The sequence below is a fragment of the Galeopterus variegatus genome, unplaced genomic scaffold, assembly GCF_000696425.1.
Source record: "Galeopterus variegatus unplaced genomic scaffold, G_variegatus-3.0.2 Scaffold936, whole genome shotgun sequence".
NCBI lineage: Eukaryota > Metazoa > Chordata > Mammalia > Dermoptera > Cynocephalidae > Galeopterus > Galeopterus variegatus.
Genome location: NW_007727047.1, coordinates 430,279 through 435,895, shown reverse-complemented (window position 1 = coordinate 435,895; position 5,617 = coordinate 430,279). Strand labels below are relative to the sequence as shown.

Here is a 5,617-nt window from a genome sequence, read left to right as displayed (position 1 = left end):
AAAAAAAAAAAAAGAATATTTCAGTTCTTCAGTGTTGCTGTTTCTAATAAATAAGGTAAACTTTTTTTAAACAAGCAAGTAGTGAACTTCTGTACATGGTAGTGAAAGATGTCTAGGGCCGGCCCGGTGGCGCACTGCGCTAGTGCGCTACTTGGGAAGCGTGGCGGCGCTCCCGCCGAGGGTTCGGATCCCACATGCGGACTGGTTCCCGCTCACTGGCTGAGCGAGGCGCGGGGGCAACACCGAGGGTTGCCATCCCGTTGCCGGTCCCGGTCCGGTACGGGGGCGACACTGAGGGTTGCGATCCGTTGCCGGACACGGAAAAAGACAAAAAAAAAAAAAAAAGAAAGATGTCTATTAAACACAATTTATGATACTGCTTAGCAATTTTCGTATTGCTTTTAGGGTTTCTTTATTTGGAATTTCGTTTTTATGTTAACTTTTGTTTGGGTGGCCGGGCAGTACTGTTACAACACTGCACTCTAACCAGCTGAGCTAACCAGCCAGCCTATGTTAACTTTTATAGTTGTCAAATTAATTTCTTGCTTTTAAAAACACTGAAGATCCTTCTGATCTCAAATAACCAAAAACAGCTCCCCCACAATAATTGATTCTTTTATTCTTAGATATAATTAACCCATTTTGGGAAAAAAATAATTATAGTACTTAAAAAAACTTATCACAAGTTATCACATGTTCAAATAGTAAGCAAGATCTTACAATAAAAAGTGGATGTACTTTTCCTTTCTGTAGTTCCAGTCTCTTTCTTTTGTGGCATCTACTTAATTAGTTTGATTTTGGATTCTTATGGTAATTTTTTTCCATGCTGCTAAATAATATGCTTATGCTATTGTTTCTTGATTTTTCTTTCAACTTTAAACATTGTCTAATGACTTATTCTTATCATCTCTCTGTTCCAACTCCTATCTCTCTTCTCCCAATATAGTTATACCACTAGTTTAGTTTCTCCATCATTTACCTTCATGCCTTCAACAGGTAACATATTTAAACGTTCTCAGTGGAAATGTTTAGTATTAAGTGTGTTCTGCAGATGGCAGCATAGTGTAGCATATCTTTTGTAAGTAGATGTTTAACTTAACTTGAGGCAAGTGATTGATAGGAAAGAGATTGCAGTAGCTCTGCAAGAGTGTGGCATGAAACCCTAGGATTTCTTGATAGTATTTCTAGTATTTCATTGGAGATGTTTAAGAGTACACTATGCATTTAGCAGTGGGCAGCCAGGTATTCTTGTAACCCTCACACCAAGCTATTACTGTTTTCTGTCCCTTGTGTGCACTTTCTGTGGATACCATTATTTTAACTTTGCTCAGCTCCTACCTGTTCGTGTATCTTTTGTACCTATACTTGTGCTCATTAATGTTACCACTACTTTCATTTGCTATTTTATTTGGTCTTTGTAGGCCTAAACTCTTCCTCCTTTCCTTATTACTTGGCTGACAGAGACAAATGAGAATGTTTACTTTTTACCCCCAGATTTTAAAAGTAATCACATATGCTTGTTAGTAAAATCTCATATATCCAGGAACAACTTCTATAAATAGTTTGATGTTTATTTTTCTAGTTTACTTTCTCTGCTTTACAGATATTCTATTATGATGTATGGCTGTTTTAGTATTCCATTGTGTGAATGGATTTTTAAATATTTAAAAGTGCTGCAGCAAATATCCTTACATATGTTACACATTGGATAAGTGTAAGTATTTTTTATGTTAATGAAACAGCCATTTAAATCAGGAAGATATTGGGGAGATAAATTGATAAAATATTTTTACACCTTTTAAGATCTTTACTGTTGACTTATTTAATCTAGTCTTTTTTTTTTTTTGTCTTTTTTATCTTTTTCCGTGTCCGGCAACGGATCGCAACCCTCAGTGTTGCCCCCGTACTGGACCGGGGACCGGCAACGGGATTGCAACCCTCGATGCTGCTCCCGCGCCTCGCTCAGCCAGTGAGCGGGAACCGGTCTGTATGTGGGATCCGAACCCTTGGGCGGGAGCGCCGCCGCGCTTCCCAAGCGGCACACTTATCCAGTGCGCCACCGGGCCGGCCCCTTAATCTAGTCTTAATATTGAATCATCCTTATACTCCTAGAGTAACCTTTCTTTGGCTTTATGTATTTCTAGATTATACCAATGTATTTAGGATTTCTGCCTCAGTATGGTCAGTTTTCTTTTTTTGCGTGCTTTGTCAGGTTTTGGTTATGGGTATTATGCTGGATTCATAAAAAAGTACAGTTTTTCTTCCTTTCTTCTTCCCCCTCCTTTCTTATGAGATTTTTAGATTCCTTGAAGACTTGAAATCATACATGCATGAATGTTAACTGGCTTGTTGCTTTTTTTTGACAACATTCTTAATGTCTCCTTGGTCCTTCTTTAAGTTTTCTATCTGTAGGTCAATTTTGATAATTTGTGTTTTCCTACCAAATTATTTAAAATTTTCAGGTTTAATAGCATAAAGTTTTGCAGAGTATGGCACTAGAACTTGCTTAATTTTCTCTGTATCTGTTATTTTCCCTTTTTATTGTATTTGGGCTTTCTTTCTTTTTTTTTTTTTGCCGGCGGGCTAGAAAAGGGGTTTTTTTTTTTTTTTTTTTTGGCAGCTGGCTAGTACAGGGTCTTACTTATTTCTTTATTAAGCTAACTATTGGTTTTACTTTCGTTGTTTGTCGTGTTTTTGTTTTAACAGAAAATATAATCTATTACCCTCTACATACTAATTTTTTGACTACTTGATTTGAGCAGTGACTGAGCAGACATTAAAATTTCCCACAACTTTTATATTTTTGTTGATTTTTCTCAGAATAGTTGTTCCTCAGTATGCAGGGTAGATTGGTTCCAGGACCTCCTGTGGATACCAAAATCTGTGCATGCTCAAGTCCCTGATATAAAATGGCATAGTATTTGTATATAACCTATGCATATCCTCTTGCAATCATCTATAGATTACTTAGCATTTGCTATGTATATGGTTGTTTTACTGTATTGTTTAGGAAATAATGACCCAAAAAAACAATCTGCGCATGTTCAGTACAGATGCAGTTTTTTTCCGAATGTTTTGCATCCATGATTGGCTGAATCCACAGGTATAGATCCCATGGATAGGGAGAGACAACCGTACTTCCTGTAGTTACTGCATTATGTATTTTCATGCAGAGATTTTAGTTTATAAATGTTCTTGGCAGTTATAGTTTATTTAAAGATTGTATCCATAATCATCATAAAATGTCCATTTGGTTGTATTTAATGTTATTTTACTTGAAGTCCAGCTTTATATCATATTGCTATCATAACCCTTGCTTTTTTTTAATCTGCCTGAGTGTCATTTTATATTCACTGTATTACGTGGAGTATTCTTCCCATCATTTATTTGGAAATTGTATTATTTCCTTTTGTTCTGTTATTCTCTACTGTCTTTTTATTCCCTTGTTGACACTTTCTGGATTTTTTGTTACACTCTATAAATGTTTATTCATGAGCCCATTTATTCAACAAATATTTATTGATCTCCAATCATGTGTCCCAGTCATTTTGCTAAATGTAGGGGATACAGTAGTGAATAAGATGGACTAATCTCTGCCTTTGCAGAGGTTACATTCTAAAGGGGGAAATAGACAATTTACAAAATTAAAAAATATTACAATTGTATAAAATGTAGGAAGGAAATAAATCAGCTATATGCTATGCTAGTATAATAATGGTGGGGGGAGATAAGAGTTCAGAGGTGACCTTGGTGAAAAAAATGAGGTGAGCTAAAACCTGAAGAATGAGACTGAGCCAGCCTTGCAGAATGTCAGAACAGTGCCCACATAGGTGTGATCATAGCAGCGGGTTCAGGCAGGGGGAATAGCAAAGGCAAAGATCCGAGGAAAGACTTTCATTTTTTCCCCCAGATTAGTGGCTTTTTAATTGTTTCATCCAGTTCAGTGAACCCTTTTTATAATAAGTATTTTGTGACATCTTTGCTCTTGTGAAATTAAATTCATAGGTAATATAGCCTACACATACACACAATTTCTTAAAAAGTCAGTGTAATACCCTGAGAGTAACATAAAGGAGAAATACAAAGTAATGGATTTATATATATATTTTTTCTTTTTCTTTTTTTCTTTTCCTTTTTGTCTTTTTTCGTGACCGGTAATGGGATCGCAATCCTTGGTGTCACGCCCGTACCGCGACTGGCAACGGAATCGCAACCCTCGGTGTTGCGCCCGCACCCCGCTCACCAGTGAGCGGACCAGTCTCTATATGAGATCCGAACCCTCGGCGGGAGCGCCGCCGCACTCCCAAGCGCCGCACTCTACCGAGTGCGCCACCGGGCCAGCCCAGATGGATTTATATTTTAAAATTTATTTTGATATTTGTAAGTACTCAAGCACAGTTATACTAGAATAAATGGAATATGAGCCATCTTCAAAAAGTTCATGGAAAGATTCATATTCTTTTAATTCCATTTTTCTAGTAACTTTTTGAACTACCCTTGTATAAATGAAACAGCTGTTTACTTTTGTATGTAGAGTCACCATGAATATGATGGTTTCAAATTTGCTAATACATGTGTGATGTATTAGCATTTATATACCATAACGGTGTTTTCTCCAAGTGGTAAAGAATTCTTGCTAAAGTTCTGAAAAAAAAAACAAAGTGCAGTTTTTCTGTGATTTAAAAAGGTCAATTATTCTGTTTTCTACATACAATGTATATACATTCTATATTCCTAGAAAATCAAGTATATATTAAAAAAGCACAAAAAGTACTTTATATATGTAAAACAGAATTGAGTTGTAGGGTCAGTTTATTATTGTAATCTGGTATTTTTCATTAATCTGTACATTTTCTAGGAAAGATGGTGGAGAGTAAGCAGGGTTTTCAGTCTTGGTGATATTGACATTCGGGGCTAAATAATTTTTTTGGTGTGTAGGGTTCTATGCTTTGTACGGTGTTATCAGCATCCCTGGATTCTTTAGATGCCGGTAGCACAGTTTCTCCACAGTGTGGCAACCAAAATTGTCTTCAGATATAACCAAATGTCTCCTGGGGGGCAAAGTTGTCCTGGTTGAGAACTGGACTAAAGGTACAGTTTACATTCATAAAATATAGAAAACTTAATAGAGGTACTTTGCCTTCAAGCTCCTTTTCGTGGATTTTGTCATTTAGCACACTCGGGGTTACAAAGGATATCAAAGTGAGTAAGGTTTCTGTCCTTGAGCTTACAGGCTGCGGGGGGAGGATGACATGGGAACACGTGTTGTACAGCATATTGCATGTTGTATTTTTGATGTTCATACACTGCTGTAGAGACACTGGAGTGAACAGTCATGTACAGGATCCTCAAGGGTAAGATACCATTCTTTTAGTTGAAAGGGTCAGTATCACATAAATCACTGATTTAAAAAAACTGAGTTTTTGTTAATGATGTAAAGATTGTATGTTTCCAGGGAAGACCCACTGAAAATTGACACATATTTTAACATTTGTCTTTGTCTCTCTTTTCGCTTTCGAAAATATTTACTCAGAGTGCTTTGTTTTCATTGTATTGAAGTGTTTTTTTTTTTTTTTTTTAACTCACTAGGTGGCAGTCTTAGCCATAGAGAGGAAAT

At 36.5% G+C, this 5,617-nt stretch overlaps 1 protein-coding gene across 1 annotated transcript in view; it reads left to right on the top strand.

The window, feature by feature from the left end:
• Positions 1 to 5,617, top strand: part of GTF2E2 (general transcription factor IIE, polypeptide 2, beta 34kDa) — a 76,141-nt gene that overhangs the window by 51,463 nt on the left and 19,061 nt on the right. The window lies entirely within an intron of this gene.